Genomic DNA, 11,167 nt, shown 5'->3' on the forward strand with positions numbered 1-11,167 from the left:
GATCCTTTGATCCTGCAGATCTCAGTTAATTCTGCCCGGCTACTGTGTGTGTGTGTGTGTGTGTGTGTGTGTGTGTGTGTGTGTGTGTGTGTGTGTGTGTGTGTGTGTGTGTGTGTGTGTGTGTGTGTGTGCGCGCGCGTGCGTGCGTGCGTGCGCGTGCGTGCGTGCGTGCATGTGTGTGTCTTTTTACCAATAAATCCATGAATAGATAGATATTGATTATGTGTGTATGTTTATTGCCTGTCAGTGTTTAAGAAGAAGAAGAAGTTGTGTTGTGTTTACACACATTACGCAAACACAGAGGATATACATGCACACACACACAACCACATGCAGATAGGAGAGGTGGCAGAGCAGAGAGGCTGCCAGGTACCCGGCGCCAAGGGAGCAGTTTCGAGGTGAGGTGCCTTGCTCAAGGGCACCTCGGCAGTGGCCTTGGAGGTGAACTGGCACCTCTCCAGCTACCTCCATCTTCTTTTTGTGTTGGTCCGATCAGGACGTGAACCGGCGACCCTTCGGTTCCAAGACCAAGTCCCTAAAGACTGAGCAACTGCCCTATCTCTATCAATGTGTGTGTGTGTGTGTGTGTGTGTGTGTGTGTGTGTGTGTGTGTGTGTGTGTGTGTGTGTGTGTGTGTGTGTGTGTGTGTGTGTGTGTGTGTGTGTGTGTGTGTGTGTGTGTGTGTGTGTGTGTGTGTGTGTGTGTGTGTGTGTGTGTGTGCGCGTTCCTTGACAGCTCGTCTCACCTGAGGCCCCGCCCCCTGCCGTGCGGTCACTGCTTCGTTGCCGGGGCGACCAGGATCAGGAATAACAACATGAAACACATCAGAAGCAGCATGTCAGGGGGGGGGGTTATTATGTCACTTCCTCACCTCCACCTGTCAGAAGGAGGTCAGCAAAGGTCACGGAGAGGAAAAAGGTTCACACACACTACATCTGTCACCTCGAGGACAATCAACAGGAATCTGAAAAAGCCGAGAGTAGAAAAAAGTGAAAAAAACGACATTAAAAAAAACGATATTACATTTTTTTTTTTTTTAAACGAAAGTCGAAAAATGAAAAAAAAACAGACCAACGAAGTGAAAAAGACGACATCTCTTACAACTTGCTGCAGAACAGAGTGAGGGTCGAGTCTGAAATTAGACTTGAGTCACATCAGCTCCATTTACAACATTTAACCAGTGGTGTAAAATAACTCAGTACATTTACTCAAGTACAAATTTGAGGTACTTGTACTTTACTTGAGTATTTACATTTTATGCTACTCTGTACTTTTACTCCACTACAGTTCAGAGGTACATGGTGTACTTCTACTCCAATACATGTATTTAATACCTTTAGTTACTTTACAGATGTGGATGAATGATGTGAAATATAATCAAGTGTTAAATCAGACTTTAGTTCCACCTGGAGTAAATCCACAAGCTACCCTGCAGTATACAAAGTCATTCAAACTAGCTGCACCTTTACCAGCTTTGAGAACACTTTCATGATCAATCATTATAAAACATATCATATATATTATTCTGAAATGGACCAATCTGCACAATGACTACTTTTACTGTCGCTACTTTAACTATATTTTGATGATAATACTTTTCTACTTTTACTTGAGTAACATTTTGAATGCAGGACTTTTACTGTAACAGAGTATTCCTACACTCTGGTACTTCTACTTTTACTCAAGTACACGTCTGAGTACTTCTACTTTTACTCAAGTACAAGATCTGAGTACATCTACTTTTACTCAAGTACACGATCTGAGTACTTCTACTTTTACTCAAATACAAGATCTGAGTACTTCTACTTTTACTCGTACTACTATAGTAACTTAATAAATGTAGTGGAGTACAAAGTAGCATAAAATGGAAGTACTCAAGAAAAGTACAAGTACATTAACATTGTACTTAGGTAAGTACATTACATTACACCACTGATTTCTTGTTATCATTTCTCATACTGTATAAGAAAGGTATATGTGCACCATTTACTTTTGAATTCACAATACACAAACAATAGCCTCTTGATGTAATTACCGGTAAGTAATAATGTGTGAAAATCTGTCAGAAACAACCTGCTAAATATTTAAGATCGGCCAAAATTATAAATCCAAATCAGAAAATGTACATAAAAATACAGTGTTATAAAAAACATACTTACTCAATGTACAATGTATACCTATTTATTGAGATCCGTGCCAAATGAAATTCCAGCCGTGTGATTGGACGGTGATGATAGTTGTGTAACTGCTGGCATCTTCAGATCGGAATAAAGATACAGTAGATAATATTTGTCCAGATGTTTCCGAGTATGAGAGGAATGTCCTCACTGGCACACTGTGGCCATTCATAAAAACACCTCACGTGCGTGCGTGCGTGCGTGCGTCCGTGCGTGCGTGTGTGCGTGCGTGCGTGCGTGCTTATGAGAGTAGTCTGTGGGATTGTGTGGTTTGGAAGCAAAAGTGTATGTTCAGGTAAATTAATTCAGTTTTATATATCAGTATGTGGTGTCTACACTTTAAAGAGTCCTCTCCTGCTGATGTTCAGGTGTATATCAGTATGTAGTGTCTCTACTTTAAAGAGTCCTCTCCTGCTGATGTTCAGGTGTATATCAGTATGTAGTGTCTCTACTTTAAAGAGTCCTCTCCTGCTGATGTTCAGGTGTATATCAGTATGTGGTGTCTATACTTTAAAGAGTCCTCTCCTGCTGATGTTCAGGTGTATATCAGTATGTGGTGTCTATACATTAAAGAGTCCTCTCCTGCTGATGTGCAGGTGTATATCAGTATGTAGTGTCTCTACTTTAAAGAGTCCTCTCCTGATGATGTTCAGGTGTATATCAGTATGTGGTGTCTATACTTTAAAGAGTCCTCTCCTGCTGATGTTCAGGTGTATATCAGTATGTGGTGTCTATACTTTAAAGAGTCCTCTCCTGCTGATGTGCAGGTGTATATCAGTATGTAGTGTCTCTACTTTAAAGAGCCCTCTCCTGCTGATGTTCAGGTGTATATCAGTATGTAGTGTTTCTACTTTAAAGAGTCCTCTCCTGCTGATGTTCAGGTGTATATCAGTATGTAGTGTCTCTACTTTAAAGAGTCCTCTCCTGCTGATGTTCAGGTGTATATCAGTATGTGGTGTCTATACTTTAAAGAGTCCTCTCCTGCTGATGTTCAGGTGTATATCAGTATGTGGTGTCTATACTTTAAAGAGTCCTCTCCTGCTGATGTTCAGGTGTATATCAGTATGTGGTGTCTATACTTTAAAGAGTCCTCTCCTGCTGATGTGCAGGTGTATATCAGTATGTAGTGTTTCTACTTTAAAGAGTCCTCTCCTGCTGATGTTCAGGTGTATATCAGTATGTAGTGTCTCTACTTTAAAGAGTCCTCTCCTGCTGATGTTCAGGTGTATATCAGTATGTAGTGTCTCTACTTTAAAGAGTCCTCTCCTTCTGATGTTCAGGTGTATATCAGTATGTAGTGTCTATACTTTAAAGAGTCCTCTCCTGCTGATGTTCAGGTGTATATCAGTATGTAGTGTCTCTACTTTAAAGAGTCCTCTCCTTCTGATGTTCAGGTGTATATCAGTATGTGGTGTCTATACTTTAAAGAGTCCTCTCCTGCTGATGTTCAGGTGTATATCAGTATGTGGTGTCTATACTTTAAAGAGTCCTCTCCTGCTGATGTTCAGGTGTGTATCAGTATGTGGTGTCTATACTTTAAAGAGTCCTCTCCTGCTGATGTTCAGGTGTATATCAGTATGTGGTGTCTATACTTTAAAGAGTCCTCTCCTGCTGATGTTCAGGTGTGTATCAGTATGTAGTGTCTCTACTTTAAAGAGTCCTCTCCTGCTAATCTTCAGTTGTATATCAGTATGTGGTGTCTCTACTTTAAAGAGTCCTCTCCTGCTGATGTTCAGGTGTATATCAGTATGGAGTGTCTCTACTTTAAAGAGTCCTCTCCTGCTGATGTTCAGGTGTATATCAGTATGTGGTGTCTCTACTTTAAAGAGTCCTCTCCTGCTAATCTTCAGTTGTATATCAGTATGTGGTGTCTCTACTTTAAAGAGTCCTCTCCTGCTGATGTTCAGGTGTATATCAGTATGTAGTGTCTCTACTTTAAAGAGTCCTCTCCTTCTGATGTTCAGGTGTATATCAGTATGTAGTGTCTCTACTTTAAAGAGTCCTCTCCTGCTGATGTTCAGGTGTATATCAGTATGTAGAGTCTCTACTTTAAAGAGTCCTCTCCTGCTGATGTTCAGGTGTATATCAGTATGTAGTGTCTCTACTTTAAAGAGTCCTCTCCTGCTGATGTTCAGGTGTATATCAGTATGTAGTGTCTATACTGTAAAGAGTCCTCTCCTGCTGATGTTCAGGTGTGTATCAGTATGTAGTGTCTCTACTTTAAAGAGTCCTCTCCTGCTAATCTTCAGTTGTATATCAGTATGTGGTGTCTCTACTTTAAAGAGTCCTCTCCTGCTGATGTTCAGGTGTATATCAGTATGGAGTGTCTCTACTTTAAAGAGTCCTCTCCTGCTGATGTTCAGGTGTATATCAGTATGTGGTGTCTCTACTTTAAAGAGTCCTCTCCTGCTAATCTTCAGTTGTATATCAGTATGTGGTGTCTCTACTTTAAAGAGTCCTCTCCTGCTGATGTTCAGGTGTATATCAGTATGGAGTGTCTCTACTTTAAAGAGTCCTCTCCTTCTGATGTTCAGGTGTATATCAGTATGTAGTGTCTCTACTTTAAAGAGTCCTCTCCTGCTGATGTTCAGGTGTATATCAGTATGTAGTGTCTCTACTTTAAAGAGTCCGCTCCTGCTGATGTTCAGGTGTATATCAGTATGTAGAGTCTCTACTTTAAAGAGTCCTCTCCTGATGATGTTCAGGTGTATATCAGTATGTAGTGTCTCTACTTTAAAGAGTCCTCTCCTGATGATGTTCAGGTGTATATCAATATGTAGTGTCTCTACTTTAAAGAGTCCTCTCCTGATGATGTTCAGGTGTATATCAGTAAGTAGTGTCTCTACTTTAAAGAGTCCTTTCCTGCTGATGTTCAGGTGTATATCAGTATGTAGAGTCTCTACTTTAAAGAGTCCTCTCCTGCTGATGTTCAGGTGTATATCAGTATGTAGTGTCTCTACTTTAAAGAGTCCTCTCCTGCTGATGTTCAGGTGTATATCAGTATCTGGTGTCTCTACTTTAAAGAGTCCTCTCCTGCTGATGTTCAGGTGTATATCAGTATGTAGTGTCTCTACTTTAAAGAGTCCTCTCCTGCTGATGTTCAGGTGTATATCAGTATGTAGTGTCTCTACTTTAAAGAGTCCTCTCCTGCTGATGTTCAGGTGTATATCAGTATGTAGTGTCTCTACTTTAAAGAGTCCTCTAATTTTAAGATATTCAGCTCAACACGATGAAGACCTGTAGCCTCTGGAAGTTTATTTCTTTAAAGCCTTTTTCATTTTCAGTTTCCGCACTGCAACCAAAACAAAATGTTGGCATCTTTCTAGAAGCTTCTGGAAGTGCAATGGCCTATAACACATTGATTTGTGCAGCTTTAAGGGCAAGGGCTCGTGGTTTTACTAATGAACAAAATGTGCACCCATTACTTTTTGGATTTAGCTAATATTTGTATTACTTCAAAAAACGTAAAGGCCTTTTTCTAGAATGTAAAAAGCCCATCCGCAGCAGTTTGTATTTGCCAGTATGTAGGATTCATTTGTAAAACCAGATTAACAAGTAGTCCAATTCACTGCAGCAGGGTTTATTTCCTGTGTGACTGATCGCTGTGCAGAGAGGCTCCAACATGTCAGTCAAACACATACATTAGGTATCTGTTTACGTCTGTCGCTGAGAATTTCTATGCCTCCAAGCGTGCAAAAGAGGAGAAACAGCATGTTGTGAAAGTGGAGGTCAGGAGGTCGAAGAGATGAAGCTGTTGTCCTCACGCGAGAAACAAATCTTATTATTCTTCTTCTGTTTTCCATGTGTTTACAGAGTGCAAGAGAATCACAGGTTTCTTCTCTCTTTTCACATTAGTTTTTAGTCCTTTTTACAGAGAGCGGCTCCCTACAAAAGAACAAGCAAGGAAAAGTGGCAGCTCCTAAACCTCCTCTCAGGTGAAGCAGAAAGTGCCATTTATTTAAGCAGAAAGAACAGAAAAGGGCAAGAGGCAAAAACAGTCTGTCTGGAACGGAGGTTTAATAAACACATGGGGGATCTGGACACAGCAGCGTTGGTGCTGCCAAGACATTGTTTGTTCTGTATGACCCATTGCACTTTGCATAGCTTTTTTAATGATTGATTTTAAGTAAGTTGATTATTTGCACAATGAAGCACTTTATTTGAAGTATGTGTACAATTGTTAAATATGTAAATAAAGTGTTTTTTCAAAAGTCAAAGTCTTCTTCTACAGGTTCATCCCACGGGCCATAAGACCGTTAAACACCTGCACTTTTGAAAGAACATCAATATCAATATTGATGTATATATATATCAATATTCCAATTACTTGTATATAGACTATTCTGCACTTTCTAGTATATTCTATTTTATTGTATTTACTTGCTAGATTGTATCTGTGTTATTGTGTTGCTCTGTTGGAGGAGGAGCCTAAGACTTTCATTGACATATCTGCCCTTTCGCTGCATGACAATAAAAGCCTTATTTGTCTTCTTCTCTCTAGATATGTCAATGAAAATCTGAGGTCACAGGCTCCTCCTCCAACAGTGTAAACAATAAAACAGGTAAAATAGTGCAAGTAAATACAAATCAATACTGAACATGGGATTGGTGGCATGCTTTTCCACACAGCTTATAAATCCATTACATGTTGTGTTTTCACACCGAGCCTCACTCAGATTGCATGAGAGGGATTTGCAAAGAAACTCATTCTAAAGACAGTTTCCTGTGCATCCCATTAACTATATTTCAAGGGATCAGTGAATCTACAAGACCTCATTTTATTGTATTTACTTGCACTATTATCTGTTTTATTGTGTTGCGCTGTTGGAGGAGCCTGTGACCTCAGATTTTCTTTATCATATCTACACTGTAGCTGCTGCACAAATGACACTGTTCTCTCCGACAGACAGGCTGTGAACTCGCTCGTCCGGTTCTTCCCCCTCTTGGCTCTCGTGTGCATGCGAGCAGCTTGTAAATGACAGAGGAAGCAGAGGTGTATGAGACAAAGCGCCCGAGGCCCGGGGAGTTTACACAACGCACTAACATTAATCCGCCCTCTCAGATTCTTCTATTCAATTCTGCCATAACAATGTCAATCAAGTGCAACATCCCTGTGAAGCAAAGCAAAAGTGTTTGATATGCATTCTTTACACGTGGGATATTGTGTCAGTGTGAAGTCTGCCAAGAGGAGGCAAAACTGTGGACAATCAGATCATAAGCGTGTCCTAAACATGGGATATGAATCACTCTGAGGACATGTGGAAGTGGAGAACTTTTGCAGACTTGGCTTTAAGCTTTTGACATGTTGTGGTTTCACACTGAGCCTCACTCAGATTGCATGTGAGGGATTTGCAAAGAAACTCACTTTTAAGACAGTTTTCTTGCATCATTCATAATGAGCCCTACTTCAAGGGATCAGTGCTTCTAAAAGACCTCATTTTATTGAATGCACTTGCACTATTTTCTCTGTTTTATTGTGTTGCACTGTTGGAGGAGCCTCAGATGTTCAGCTATGTACAAATGACAATAAAAGCCTTGAATCTTGAATCTTGAATCATGCACTGACTTCTCAAGCTGCAGGAGCACAGATACTGAACATGGGATTGGTTTCATGCTTTTCGACACAGCTAATAAGTCCATTACTCATCAGACAAGCTGTGATTCTCAGGCCTCTTAGCAGCTCCATTATAAACAGAATGACAGAAGTCGGCGTACAATCGGAAGAAGAGGGTGTGCCCAGAGACTGAAAGAGGAACAGGCTTCAGAGAGTAAACGAGGGTGCTTAGCGCTCAGCCTCAGGCACGTAGCTCAGATTTAAGAATGAGTTAGCGTGTCAAGATAGCGTGTCTCGCTCGCTCAGACCACGCCTGCACCTGTCAGGTGTTTCGTGGCATGCCTGTGTTTCGTGCAGGAGATCATGTGTGTACCTGCTGCATGTTAGATAGTAAGACATGTCTAATATTCCTCTGTTCTCCCTCTCCTGGATGCACGCAGCTGCATACCTTTGAGGTGATGGACACCTGGAAGTAGTGGAGTACAAATACTTTGTTACTGTACTTAAGTACATGTTTCTGGTCTCAGTACTTTACTCCACTTCTTATTTTTCTGACGACTTATTACTTTTAACACAAATACCTGTACTTTCTACTTCTTACATGTTCCAAACAGGCTGGTTACTTTAGTTTGAATGTGTGTTTGGTGGCGTGATCATTATTATTTAGAGCAGGGGTCACCAACCTTTTTTAGGATGAGAGCTACTTTCACAAAATAAAACAAGTCGGGGGGATACTTTTACTGCTCTGTTTTTTGTTTTTTGCAGACATGTTTAGCACATTTTAACATAATGATATGCTAACCTTTAACCTTTGTGTGCTGTTTGGGTCTGTGGGACCCGTTTGCAGAGTTTACTAAAAGAACATGTATTCAATTTAATTATTTTAACCTGCTTTATTTGGGAGGTGGTCCTCACCTCCTCTAGGGGGGTCCTCACCTCCTCTAGGGGTGTCCTCACCTCCTCTAGGGAGGACCTCACCTCCTCTAGGGGGGACCTCACCTCCTCTAGGGGGGTCCACACCTCCTCTAGGGGGGTCCTCACCTCCTCTAGGGGGGTCCTCACCTCCTCTAGGGGGAACCTCACCTCCTCTAGGGGGAACCTCACCTCCTCTAGGGGGGACCTCACCTCCTCTAGGGGGGACCTCACCTCCTCTAGGGGGAACCTCACCTCCTCTAGGGGGGTCCTCACCTCCTCTAGGGTGGACGGGCCTCACCTCCTCTAGGGGGAACCTCACCTCCTCTAGGGGGGACCTCACCTCCTCTAGGGGGAACCTCACCTCCTCTAGGGGGGTCCTCACCTCCTCTAGGGTGGACGGGCCTCACCTCCTGGAAGATAAAGTGAAAAGCATCAATCTGGAGCACTTTGAGCACAACATGAATTGATGGAAACAGCTCTCAACACTCAGATGAAAGGGAGATGTATACTTTTCAATAATCCAAACATCTTTAGAATATGATCACAACCAATAACAAATCATTTAAACGTGTTTATTCTTATCTCATGTTACCTAGTTAGCATTCTTTCTTTCTATTTATGCTTATTTTACTAATCACTCCCCTTTAAACTGTTTTTGTTTTTTACTGTCCTATAGCACACATTGGAATGATTTCTGCACGATAGGCTGCTCAATGAGGCTGATGTGTTGTGTAGATTCTGCCAGAAGGAAAATCACGGTCACACTCCTTATGAAGCGGTGAGCTGCCGCTCCACATTGCTTTTCTTCCCGACTGCAACGCTGGTCCCGCAAATCAAGCAAGAACGTGATTGGTCGATATTAGCCGCGTTCACACCAAGTACTTTGCCGTACTTAGTGCCCCGGCACTTAGTGCCCGGCACTTATTACCCCAGGGCACTTAGTACAGATCGCGTTCACACTGGAATAAATTCCCTGAGGGAAGATTATGCAAATGAGCCGCTGAAGTCACTTCGTCTTCTTCTGCTTTGGGTTTACTGGCAGGCCGCAAACAACTTCACGGCGTATACTGCCACCCGGAGTCCCCGGCCGGAAGTCCCCGGAGTTGGGGACTGGCTTCAGTAGAAGCTGCTGGGACTCCCAGCAGCTTCTACTGAAGCCTTCCGAGTAAATCGCCAGAACGCCGACACCTCCTCATCTCCACCGCTCCCATGTTTTATTTTGTGTTGCCATAAGTTAGTCTCTCTGCGTTTGTGCGCGGGGCTAATGCTAATGCTAATAATGCTAATGCGAGGATAATAAAATGGCGGCTCTACAAAACATTTCAGAGTTTTAGGGGCGTGGTTTGCAATTCGCCCAGCCAATCAGAACTGGGGCACTTTTTTCTCCCAGGAAAGTACCATCTCTCAGCAGGCACTAAAAATGGGGGTAAAAGTTCCCGCGACATAAGGGGTACTAACGAAACTAAACGGGAAAAGTACGGGGAAAAGTACTCCGGTGTGAACGCGGCTATTCATTGTGGGGTGGGGGGAGGAGGGGTGTTAGATAGATATAGAGTTGTAGTAAGTAGATAGAGTTCGCTATGATTGAGGTTTCGTTTATGCATAGGGTATATTCTTTTAATTACATTTCCTTTTTTGTTTTGTGTATTTTTTACATTTTGGATTTGCTTGGCTAGCTATTTTTAGAACATGCCCCGCGGGCGACTAAGTGCCCGCGGGCGACTAAGTGCCCGCGGGCGACTAAGTGCCCGCGGGCACCGTGTTGGCTACCCCTGATTTAGAGTCATTGCGTGCCTATTGATTTGAACACGATCCGTGTATCCATCATTTCCTGGTCTTCTCTAAAGAAGAGGGACCAATGAAAACGTTGTCATGTTGCCGTTGTTCAGCATGGAAACATTCATTAGCTAACAATGACATTATTGTTCTATTAATATAAAGGGAGGTCAGGTACTCTTTAAAACAGCTGCTACTTAAGTACATTTCGAAGCCCATACTTCTTTACTTCTACTTGAGTAAAGGATGTGTGTACTTTTGCTCTGCTTCACCCCAGAGATTGATGAAGAGTTTCTGCGGTGACTTCCATGCTGACACATTTGATCTGGTTAAATAAACTTTAAGGTTTTCTGCGCCTGTGGCTTTGATTCTCAGACAGAGGCTGTTCCAACCTGCACTTATTGAGCAATGTTGCGTTTTTCTAGGTCATGAATTTCACACTACATAATTCATGAAGTGAAATGATAACCTGTAGTAACATGCATGTCACAACTTCAGCTGACCTGAACATGCAGGTAATGAAAACGCCTCCTGCTGGAAATATACTATTTAAAACTTCAAGCATTGATTTTTGTTGTTATGAGGCACGTTTTGGTTTAGAAAGAGCAGTGCAAATCATTTAATACATTGTAAAAAAGTGCACGATTTAGACAAAAGGCTATTATTCAACGTCAAGGTTTGTTATTAAAGGAAATAAAAGCGCCAGAGACATAAAAACATCAAGCAAATCAAGCAGGACATACAG

This window comes from Trematomus bernacchii, unplaced genomic scaffold (genome assembly GCF_902827165.1).
Source record: "Trematomus bernacchii unplaced genomic scaffold, fTreBer1.1, whole genome shotgun sequence".
NCBI lineage: Eukaryota > Metazoa > Chordata > Actinopteri > Perciformes > Nototheniidae > Trematomus > Trematomus bernacchii.